The following is a 12,813-nucleotide window of genomic DNA, read 5'->3' as shown; positions in this document are numbered from 1 at the left end:
CATTTAAAACTTGGAATTTTTTATTATTATTATTTTCTTTTTACTTTTTAAGTCGGATCGGTGCATCCCTAGTATAGACATACTAGCAGCCACCACCACTACTAGTCACCGTGGCCATTTTCCCCAACAGAAGGACGAGGTACCTGGAGTTTGACTTTAGTCTTGACGCACGCTCTCTTGTTCTGGGCGCGGAGGTCCAGGGTTCCGGTGGACTGGTAGTCCTGGTCGGAGAGCGACTTGTTGAGGAACAGGACCCTGGAGAGCAGCCCCAACTTCCTGCGGACCGCCTCCGCCTCCAGGGAGTAGCTGATGGCTGAGGAGGAGGAGGGAAGAGAGGGTTGGTGATGTTATGATGAAGACCACGTGAATCTACTTTTCGGGACGTTGAGTAAAAAAAAAAAAGCAAGTTTATTTCTAGGATAACTGGCATGCGTTTTAAAACTATGACCCGGTTTTAAATGGGTTTCACTGCCCTGTGAGATTATGAAATCCATGAGAGACCATGTGAAGATAAGCTAAGATAAGATTAGTCCTTTATTGATCCCCTTGGGGGAAATTCAGGCGTCATAGCAACATGTGGGATGGGGGTACATGTATGGGCACTGGGCAGGGTAATAGAAATAGCTATTACATTTTAATTTAATCTTAATTAAATTGTATTATAATTGTTATGTAACCCTTTAACAAGGCAAGTCAAGTCCCATCTTGGATCTGTAATAAAATGACACAATAAAAGATACTGTCTCACTTACTAAGCTTTGGGTTGTAGGTTCAGGGTGCGAACCATGGGGGAGCTAGGGGAGCCATGGCTTCCCTAGATGAGACATCAGCTCCCCTGAAAACATGATTAGTGAATTTTTGGGGGGTCTCTAAAATACTGACAATAATCTTGCAATTACCATTCAGAGCGTGGCGGCGCTGCAGCCTGCAGGCACAAATCAAACTTCACCCGCCGTTTTAAAAGAAAGAAAATACAGGTATTCAGGATAATGTCGAAAGTTAAATGAAAAATCTAAGAAGTAAGCCTTCTAACCAATTTTGGTTTTACAAAGAAGGCGAAGCAGCCAATCGACTCGACTGAGCAGGAGCCGGTAGGAGCATCTACTTCTTCAATCGCAGACAATTTTTTATTGACTGCTGGCGACGCTAACAACCTGCTGCGGGGACTACTTCTGTGACATGCAGATTTTGAGAATTGGGCAGATCTTCACTATCAGGTGGGTGGCGAGTAATTTTAATACTGTAAAAGCAGTCTGGAATAACTACCCTGCTTTAGCGCGCAACTTTAAAACAGCAAGTGAGGACGCATCTCGCAGGCAGCTGATCCCAGGCCTTTGTGGTCGCTTCTGTGTTAAGGTAAGACCTTCTTTTCCTAATTACAGTAACTATTATTATCATTATCATTTAAAATGTCATAGGTGTCAAACTCATGGCCCGCGGGCCAAATGTGGCCCACCACGTCATTTGATGTGGCCCCCAAGAGCTCTGGTAAAAAAAAAATAATAATTAAAATAATAATTTTTTATTTTTTAAACATTAATCTTGGGTTAAAAAATAGTGGCGTTAAAAGAATTGTGGGTTAATGCGTTAATAAAGCATTAACTTTGACAGCCTTAGTTATTACACATTCTTACACATACATGTATGTTGAACATCTGAGGTATTGATGAAGTAACAAAGGAAAAAAGTCAAAAGCACTTACTCCTCAGACATTCTTTGACAATTTTACAGCCCAAAATACAAAAACGATCCAGGAGGAATAGGTAACAAAGGGTTGAAGAAATATTGTCTGAACTGTCAGATGCAAACTGGCTGTGTGACATAACCAAGCATCTCGCTCAATTGAATAAGAAGCTGTAGGGACGCAAACAAGTCCCACCCAAAACTTGACCAATATTGTGAACTGAGACAACCCTTATTTTGTAATTTTTGAGTACAGTTACAGTTGTGTGTTCATGCAGACACATAATAGCAATTTCATTACGAATTGAAAATGGGGGACCCTGATGTAAACAAGTCAAAAGTCTTTCTCTGGTCTGCAACCCCTTAACAATTGTGTGTATTGAGCTGTACTGTACTGTACCCATTCTGCAATCTGTTAATTAAAGTTAATTAAACAATCTTCCATTAGTTGGATGTATGCAAGGTTGTGTGCAGTCATTTGTTTTTGTAACGTCTGCTACATCTGTCCCACGTGTTCTTTGCAGCTCACAGTTGTTAGTTCTGCCCCTCTTGACTGTGACAAAAAGGTTTTGAACAAACTTAATGTCATAGCTTGTATTTGTATTGATGATATTCTTCTTTGTTATTTACTTGAATGGTTTGATCATTGATTGATGGAGTAATATGCAGTGGCGCCGCGTGGGTAAAATAACAGGGGATGCCAAAAAAAATTTATTAAAAAAAGATTTATAAAATATTTTTATTAATTTTTTTTTATTTAAGTCAAGCAGTCACCATGTACACTACAGTATGGCTCGGCGGCCAGTCAAACTTTATTTTTATTTATTTAACAGATTGCAGAATGGGTACAATACAGTACGGCTCAATACACACAATTTTATAAGGGGCTGCAGACCAGAGAAAGACGTTTGTCCCCCATTTTCAATTCATAGTGACATTTATGACATACAAGACATCATGACATTTATGGCATAGGAACATGCATGACATACAGGGGGGACCCTGATGGGGGACCCTGATGTAAACAAGACAAAAGTCTTTCTCTGGTCTGCATCCACTTAACAATTGTATGAATTTAGCTGTACTGTACTGTACCCATTCTGCAATCTGTTAATAAAATGTTCAATCAATCAATCAATCAGGTATTTAGTACTGTTACATTTGTGACATATACGATATTCAAATATACAGTACTGTTACCCATAGATCCTGACAGAGTATATACATATGATGGGGAGGGGAGGGACTGTAGATTTTTTTTCATATTTAAGCCAAATAATATATATAATATATTTCTCCCTCCCTCGCTCTCTGTCTCCCTCTCTTTCTGAATATTACACACACACAACACAAATATATATACACACACACACACACACACACACACACACACACACACACACACACACACACACACACACACACACACACACACACACACACACACACACACACACACACACACACACACACACACACACACACACACACACACACACACACACAGTGTGTATAGGAGGTTGCCTGCAGGTCTGGTTTGATTACAGTGGCGGCCGCCACTGGGGGGCGCTAGGGCGCCGCCCCCCCTCAGGTCCTGCCCTGGTTATATGAGAGAACAAGAACAATTATTTTTTAGTTTTTAGTTTTATAGCCCTATAAATAATATAAACATGTTTAAAATGAATAATATTTACTCATTTTAAGTATGTTTGTGTTTCCAATGCACAATATAACGTTACTATATAAAATAAAAAATACTCGTTTTCCTGAACAGGAAGTGACTCACTTTTTTAAATTTTTAAATTTTTTTGTATTTCTCGGCCCGGGCTAGACGCGATAGCGCTCTGAGTGCGCGTCACAGTTTGATCGCTGTATCCGTCACAGCCAATCAGTGCGTAACGCGTTGTGCGTTGAAATATGACTATTATGTTGGAATCCGGGCGCGATTTGAAGCGGTCTAGGCAGCAGCAGCGTCAAGAATTTCCGTAGCCGCATTTCGAGGAGACGCTCTCTGATTGGCCGACGCGATGCCAGTACTTTTTTCCGTAGCCGCATTTCGCGGAGACGCTCTCTGATTGGCCGATGCCAGTTTCTGTTGTGTAAACTTGTGTTGTTGTGAACTTGTCGTGAATCTGCAGCTATTTGTCTTAGAGGCTGAGCATGAGTTATATTAAGCTTAGGCACTCTTTCAAAGTTGGTTAAGGTTAGAGTTTGTCTTAGAGCATGGCGATAGAACGCCAGGTAGTTTGCACTTTGCAGTCTACAAAGAAATCATCAAAGTACTTGTGTTGTGTGGTGCTAACAGCAGCTAACACTTGGCTAACAAGCTATATGGGATTATGGGGGATGCAGTCTGGACAGTGGACAGTGGTCTCTGGATATACATCAACAGTGGATTATACACTTTATCAAGCCCTAGATCTGCCCTGGACGTTTCAACTAAACAGTAAGTCTCTCTCGCTCTCTCTCTCTCTCTCTCTCGCTCTCACTACACAGCTGTCTCCGAGAAATGCGGCTACGGAAATTATTGACTGTGCTTGCTGAGACGATAATAGGCTAGCGATTCAAAACGCGCTGCTGTGTTGTGATGTGAACTATGACATTAATTTAGCTGCTGCTGATGCATAATGAATGAATGGTGAGTTGTTTAAAATGACAACATATACATGTGTTAATTATTTGATTGGATTGATCCGAGAGACAGAGAGAGAGATTGCTCCAGAGCATCTCAGAGCATTACATTTTCAACTCGACCTAACGTCACTTAAGTAACGTCACGTTAGTAACGTGAACCCCCGGCTGCGACCTACAAGGCTGGGACAGCACCAGCCGCTACTGTTTGATTATGAATCAGAGAGAGAGATAGCCCCTTTGAATGTTATGAATTGAAAATGGGGGACCCTGATGTAAACAAGACGAAAGTCTTTCTCTGGTCTGCATCCCCTTAACAATTGTGTGTATTGAGCTGTACTGTATTGTACCCATTCTGCAATCTGTTAATAAAGTGTTCAATCAATCAATCAATCAATCACGTTAGTTAGCATCCAAGCTAGCCATAACAGTATATCATCCAAGCTTCTTACCTGGCCAATAATCCTCCTTGCTCCTTCTGGACAGAGGGATTTGTTAAATCATTCAGTATATGTCCCGCCGGCGAAAAATAAGTGCCTAATAAAGTGCTAAATGTTTGATAATAGAATAGAGGCTCCTAACATGCCTGCTCTGTTAATAACATTTTCAATCAATCAATCAATCAATCAATCAATCCCGCGAGGGGATGACGTTCAGACCTATGGTTGGTTCAGACGTTGTCACGTGACTCATGTTAGCAAATGGCACGCAGAGGGGAGGCCAGACTACTTAGTCTGCTTTTAGTCCGTTTTAAGGTGTGGGCAGGTCTTTAGTAAGCTCGAATCTGATTGGCTAGTATTGGTTTTTGACTCCACATAATGGGAGGCTGGAGAAAGACACCTGCCTCCTCTCTCAGTCCTCTGCTGCAGTGAGCACAGTGAGTCTGACAGTGTGTTAGAGAGAGTGAGAAGGAGAAGAGGGAGAAAAAATAAAATTATAACACAGAGATGAAAAATAATGATTTTTTATTATTATTGTAAACTATATAAAATACAAATAAAAATGTTTTTTTTTTATTTCTTTTTTTTCATATTTCATATTTTATATTAATTCATATTTTAATAATGGGGAAGCCTGGCTTCCGTTGGCTTCCAGGAGGATTCGCCACTGGTAATATGGGGTTCTGATAAACTAAAATAATTTGTTAAAATAACATAAGCTAACATATATTTTTACATCTATGCAAATGCATATGCAATATGTATAACTTGAATAAGTAATAAATACAGAAACAACATGTTTAACAATATGTAAATGAGTAGCTACATTTATTTTACATTACATTAACATTTATACTGTCTTTGGCCCTTTGAGGGCAACCATAATGCTGATGTGGCCCTCTGTGAAAATTAGTTTGACACTCTATGGTATGATTATTGTGCGTTGGTGGTTACATGCGCAGCTGCGCTTGTCTCGTGTGTGGGTGCGTGCGGCTCTCACCCTGTCTTTTAGTACTGACAAGGGTGCTGACTGGTGTGATAATGTTGCATTTGCCTATAATAATGGTAGACTCGATGTGTTTGGTCGTTGACTTGTTGTTCGGTATTGGTTCATCCGTGTGTTTATGTGTAAATAGGACTGTTGTGTGTGAATTTTAGTGTTGGATAGGAGGGGTTATTCTGAGAATGTGTATTTTAATCATAGCTGTCAACATTGGGATTTGAAAAAACTGGAGATTTCGCCCTGCCCCCCTCCCCCGCCCCCTCCCAATGTAGTCTACTCCCCCTCGTATGTATATATTTTCTGTTAGGATGTTTGTTGACAGCTGCTCTCTGCTGAGCTGCCTCGTCGCTTCCATCTGCTGGTCAAAACGTGTATGTACCCAAGGACTGGGTGAACTACTAATTGCTACATTAAATTAATCAGATACCTGGTTGAAAGTGAAATGCTGTGTACATCCCTGCATAAATCAAATCAAATCAAATTTATTTATAAGGCCCGACAACACACGTTAATGTCCCCATGGGCCGTACATGTCTTCTTTAAACAAGTCAAGAAGAAAACATAACAATAAGTCAAGAACAGAACAAGAACACCATAAGGTCCAACAAATTTAAAATAAATGCAAATAAATGAAAGAATGCAAGCACTCCCAGACATACCCCACGCGAAGGTAAGGAAAAACTCACTAAAACCTAACAATAGGGAAAAATGCTCCACAGGCAGTGTGGAGGAGAGAAACCTTAGAAGGGCCATTCAAGGGGGGATCTCCCTTCTTAGATGTCGGTGATAGTAGTGTTGCAGACTAACAGTTGGTAAGCATGCACTCAAATGTGTAGTGAAACACAGATGAGTGCATGCAATAGCAACTGAACATTTTGAAAGATTAAAGATAGAGCTGATAGCGAATCTATTTGAGGCACAGGGGCGGCGCAAAGAGGGTCGCATCCTCCCCGTCTTAATCACGGGACATTCAACACTCCGGTCATTGCTCAGGGACAGCCGGAGACAGGGAGATAGGGGGCGGCGCAGAGAGGGTCGCGACCTCCCCGACATCATCGCGGGACGCCCAGCACTCCGGTCACCACTACGAGACCTCCGGAGACAAGAGGGCACGCAGAGAGGGTCGCATCCTCCCGGCCTTCATCACGGGACGTCCGACACTCCGGTCAGCACTCCAGGACAGCAACTCACAGGGGGACAGGGAGACGGGACAGGCGTTAGACAGCTCGTGTGATTGTAGTGGGCGGACATAGCAATAGATACAAGTGGTAAGCATATATGTGAATAGAGTAGATATATTTAGTAAGCATATTATGTGAATAGAATAGAAGTACTTAACCCAGCAATGAAACCGCGTTGACACATCAGTTGACAGGACCACGGACAGACGACGGTAAGTAACTGATCCAAGGCCTCGGTGGTGCATGTAGAGCAGTCACTGCAATCTTGGCCAAGACCCGAGGCATCCATCACCTTAGTCAGCGCTAGGAGACAGGCACTCAGAGAGATGGGGGAGGGGGGGGGGGGGAGGGGGGGGAGGAAGGGGGCGGAGGGAGGGGGGGGAAGGGGGGGGGGAGGAGTTAGAGAGTTCCCATGTTTGTGGTGCTGCAAAAAAGCAGACATGGGGGAAAATAAACTGCCTAACTAAACTAGACAGATTAATCTAAAGGTCAGTCCCCGACCAGGTGAGATCAGGGTAGGTTGAAGGAGAGAGAGAAAAGATGGGTCTTAAGCAGGGATTTAAAAGCTTCGACAGAGCAGGCGCCCCTGATGACGGCAGGTAATTTGTTCCACAGGTAGGGAGCGCGGTAGACAAAGGCTCTGTGGCCGGCGGATTTCTTTTTAACCCTAGGAATCGATAGAAGCCCCGCATTTTGTGAGCACAGTGCACAAGCGGGCGAGTATCGGGAGATGATATCGGATAGATAGAGCGGTGCAAGCCCATTTAAAATTTTGTAGGTCAGGAGTAGTACTTTAAAGTCAGATCGGGCTTGAATAGGAAGCCAGTGTAGGGCGGACAAAACTGGTGTGATGTGATCAAATTTTCTAGTTCTAGCAGCTGCATTTTGCACGAGTTGAAGATTTTTGATGCTTGAATTAGGTAGGCCTGAAAAAAGTGCATTACAGTAGTCCAGACGTGATGAGACAAAAGCATGAATCAGGGTTTCAGCATCAGCCAGAGTTAAAATGGGGCGAATTTTTGCAATATTACGAAGATGGAAGAATGCAATTTTGGTGACATTTTTTATATGTGCATTAAATGAGAGGGAGGAATCAAAAATGACTCAGAGGTTTTTTATGGTGGAGCTCTGAGATACATGACAGGTATCAACGTTGAGGGAGATGTCCTGAAACAGGCCTCTGTGGTTTGGGGGGCCAACAATTAACATCTCAGTTTTATTTGCATTAAGGAGTAGAAAGTTTTGCGACATCCATTTTTTGATGCCAAGCAAGCAGGCCTCAAGGTTTTGTAGTTGGGAGGAATCATTTGGCTTAATAGGTATATATAATTGGGTGTCATCAGCGTAAAAATGAAAGTTTATGCCAAATTTGCGTATGATATCGCCGAGGGGTAGCATGTAAATCGAAAATAGCAAAGGGCCCAGAACAGAGCCTTGTGGGACACCACATTGCACTGGGAGGGTCTCAGATGTTAAATCATTATAGACCATGCAGTGTGTTCTATCAGTTAAATAGGATTTAAACCAAGCTAGTGCGAGACGGTGACCCCAAATGCCAACATGATTCTCAAGCCGACCTAGAAGAATCGAGTGATCGATAGTGTCAAAGGCTGCACTGAGATCAAGCAATAAGAGCACAGAAGTGAGGTTTGAGTCAAGAGAGAGCAGTAAGTCATTTGTGACTTTGGTAACCGCCGTTTCGGTGGAGTGTAAGGCTCTAAAGCCAGATTGAAAAGATTCATTAAGATTATTGTTTGATAAACGGTCAGTAAGTTGCGTTGCGACGATCCGTTCTAACACTTTGGATAGGAACGGAAGATTGGAGATAGGTCTGTAATTTTTCAAGATTAGAGGGTCGAGGTTCGGTTTTTTAAGTAGTGGTTTAATGACGGCTGATTTAAAGGCCAGGGGCACCACGCCAGTAGACAAGGAGGTGTTGAAGATATTGAGTAGGGCAGGGCCTAGAGTTGGGAAGAGTTTTTTGATGAGAGTTGCTGGAAGAGGGTCAAACAGACAGGTTGAGGGTTTAGCCGCGCCAACCAGTTTAGAGAGGGCACTAAGTGAGACGTTTTCAAGGCAGCATAGCGTATGGCTGGAATCAAAGTCAGGGGGAAGGCCCATCAGAGGTTGGGAGGGACTCTGATTGTTGAGTAAAGCAACAATTTCATCTCTAATGAGGTAAATTTTCTTGGTAAAAAATTTCATGAATCCGTTAGCCGAGAACGCATGGTTTAGGGCACTTGGTTGTTTCTGCGTAAGTTTTGCAACTGTGTCAAACAGAAACTTTGAGTTGTTTTTGTTTTCATTTATAAGTCTGGAAAAATATGAGGTTTTGGCAAGTGAGAGTACCTTTTTGTAGTTACGTAAACTATCATTCCAGGCAAAGCGGAATACTTGGAGTTTGGTCGAACGCCATTTATGTTCAAGTTTGCAACAAGCCTTTTTAAAGGAGCGCGTTTTCTCCGTAAACCAGGTAGTTAGTTTTTGCGGAGCACGTTTAATTTTAGGCTTAAGGGGAGCGACAATGTCGAGCGTGCTACGAAGGGCGGCATTAAGTTTGTCTGTAAAGAGATCAAGGGGGCCAGAGTAAGAGAGGAAGGGAGAGAGGGTGTCTTGTAGGCAGTTAACTAGAGTTGGGACAGTTGAGGCGTTAATACGACGGCTCATGTAGGATTCTACACTGTCTGGGGGAGAAACCGTCAGATCAATTTGAAATTTGATGAGGTAGTGGTCTGAGAGAGCAGGCTAGGACTAGGTCAAGGGTGTTCCCACCACTGTGAGTGGGTTGGTCAACGATTTGAATGAGACCGACAGAGTCAATGATGTCGGTAAAAGCCTTATTTAGGGGATCTAGAGTTTTGTTCGAATGAATGTTAAAATCACCAACAATTAAAATGTTATCTGAGCGCATAACAAGCTCAGAGATGAAAGTTGAAAATTCATCTAGGAAGAGGGTGTAAGGGCCTGGGGGCGGTATAGGACAGCCATTACAAAGGATGCAGTGGAGGTAGGAATCAGACCGCCACACTTTCTGTTGTTTCTGTTGTTTCTGTTCCATTAAATGAATGGAAGTGTCAGTGTTTCTGTAGAGGAGATGGAACGCCTGCTCTTGTCGGCACTGTGGCATCCAAGCTTCTTACCTGGCCAATAATCCTCCTTGCTCCTTTTGGACAGAGGGATTTGTTAAATCATTATATCCACAGTGTGCTGGTCCTCAGTATATGTCCCGCCGGCAAAAAATAAGTGCCTAATAAAGTGCTAAATGTTTGATAATAGAATAGAGGCTCCTAACGTGCCTGCTCTGTTAATAAAATGTTCAATCAATCAATCAATCAATCCCACGAGGGGATGACGTTCAGACCTATGGTTGGTTCAGACGTTGTCACGTGACTCGTGACACGTGACACGTGACTCAAACTGGAAAGAAACAGACTAAGAAATGATGTAAACTCCATGATCAAAACAGCAAAAACAAATTTCATCAATGACAAAACCGAGGAAAACAAAAACAAACCACGTGGACTTTGGAAATTACTCAATAACCAACTAGGCTGCAGTAAAAAACTTAAAACCAGATTCTCAAACATAAACATAAAGACGGACAACACGCTCATCACAGAAAAGCTGGATGTAGCCAATTACTTAAATAGTTTCTTCACAAACATAGCCACAACACTGGTAAACAAACTACCCTCCCACTCAGGGCATTATGGGGTAGAACACTGATAAGTGCTGACGTAAGCCTCGGTCAGATTGATAACCCAATAACTCATTGGTCCGCATCTCAACATCAAGCAGCGTCCTGCGATGTCTGTGATATCCAGGACTCAATGCGTCCACAAACTGCAGGGGTTAAACCCGACCGACCTGAGCCTACACACGCACCACTCCGTCCTCCCCAGTCATCGGTCGAGTGATTGGAGTTGCGGAGTATTTTTATTTTATTTGCACTGGGAAAGACTTTTCCTATTCAGATGATGTCCATTTCCCTTATCCGGTTACCCGTATTATCACTGTATGGCTTTACTTGATAATCACATTTATACAGAACCCACCTTTAGTCTATATACATATATATTTTTCTCCTTAGGTCTCCGTCTGGATAAAGCCACACTTCTAAAGTTTTTTACATCATAAATCAGGAACATTACGGGACCGCGTGGTTGTCGGCTGGTTAAAGGGTCACTTCTAAAGTCTTTTCATCATAAATCAGGTAGCAATGGGTAAAGTTACAATGCAAAACACATTTCAATGCTTACCAGTCGTCTTTCAGTTTTAGAAGAATGGAAGCAAAAAGGTGTGTTCCAAGAGAAGGTTGTTTTATTTTTTAAAAGTATAAGATTACATTAAAGGCACAGTTTCATGTTTATAAGTACACAGGTTTTTGCTCACAATATATCAGAATTCAGTCATCTCCACAAAATCTCTCAAAAATCTGGCTCCTCGAAGGAGGAACAGTCATCTTTATACTGATCCTGCATCATATCTCTATTGGTCCAAAAACAGTGATGTCACTGTGATGTCACTTCACTAGCCAACCAACGTACACCACATAGTAAGGATGTACTCCTCCCCTTCTAGTCATCACATCCACTGGAGAAGTAACAGATTACCTTGTGTTGGAAAATACCCATCCGTTACTTAGCAGAGACCAGAGGCTCCAAGGTTGTCTTCACATTCCTCAGTGGCCAAGCAGTATTGAAGTGAAAGCAACTCACACCTCCAGCATGAGTATATAGTACACAGCCCAACACATACTACAGATATATACAGATACACATACATGTATAATACAGTACATATATATATAGCATACAGTGTACACATATATATGCACACACTTGTACCTATCCTTGTCTACTCTACGCAGGGTGTGACAACCTGCTGTGGAAAGCACCCTGCTCAGAGATGGCATTCCGAAGGGGCCCCCTTCGTTCTCACTCACCCCAACTCAAGGGGATGCAGACGAGGGAGACTGCTGGCTATATAGTACATGGTCCTTTTTTAGCATGATTAGCCTAACACATACATATACAGATATATACAGGTACAATAGGTTACAGGTACAATACAGTACTCAGTGTACTATAGTACATTAGTTTACATTACAGTAAACATTTACAGTTTACTCTCCTCTCCTCCTTCCTCTTCTGTGGCCTCTCCTGCTGCCTCTCATGCTGCCTCTCAAGGTCACATTTGTTATGGTTAACTCCCTACTGCATGTTCATGTGGAGGGAGGGAGACAGATACATCTGTACAGACCAAGCAAATCATTCTTAAAGTCTATAAAGAATATACTGGTTATAAAGGAACAAACAGGATGTCAATTTCCAAAAGGGTCACTGTTGTTCTGTGGCACTTCACAAACACATAGTAGCATACTACAAGAACCTAGGGGTCCACAAAGACGACTTCAAACTGGAAATGGTAACAACAGATGAGGTACTCAAAAAACTGAGCGCCCTCCAACCTAACAAGGCCACTGGCCATGACAACATCCCCTCCAAATTCCTCAGAGACTCAGCAGCCTCCATCACCCCAGTCATCACACACATAATAAACCTCTCCATAAAACAGGGACACGTCCCCAAGGACTTCAAAATTGCGAGAGTGACCCCTCTGCACAAAAAAGGCAGTAAATTAGACCCAGGCAACTACCGCCCTGTTTCTATCCTTACCTCCATCTCGAAAGTCATGGAAAAAATTGTATACGAACAGGTCGAAAAATACCTTGCGGAAAAAAATCTAATCTACGAATTCCAATCTGGCTTCAGAACATCCCACTCCACTGACACATGCCTTCTCTATTTAAACGACCACATCAAACAAGAGGTGGACGCGGGCAAATACTGCGGCATGGTCATGCTGGACCTAC

Source organism: Notolepis coatsorum (assembly GCF_963971535.1).
Source record: "Notolepis coatsorum genome assembly, chromosome: 5".
NCBI lineage: Eukaryota > Metazoa > Chordata > Actinopteri > Aulopiformes > Paralepididae > Notolepis > Notolepis coatsorum.
The sequence above is the reverse complement of the archived record's forward strand: the minus strand, read 5'-3'. Positions refer to the sequence as shown.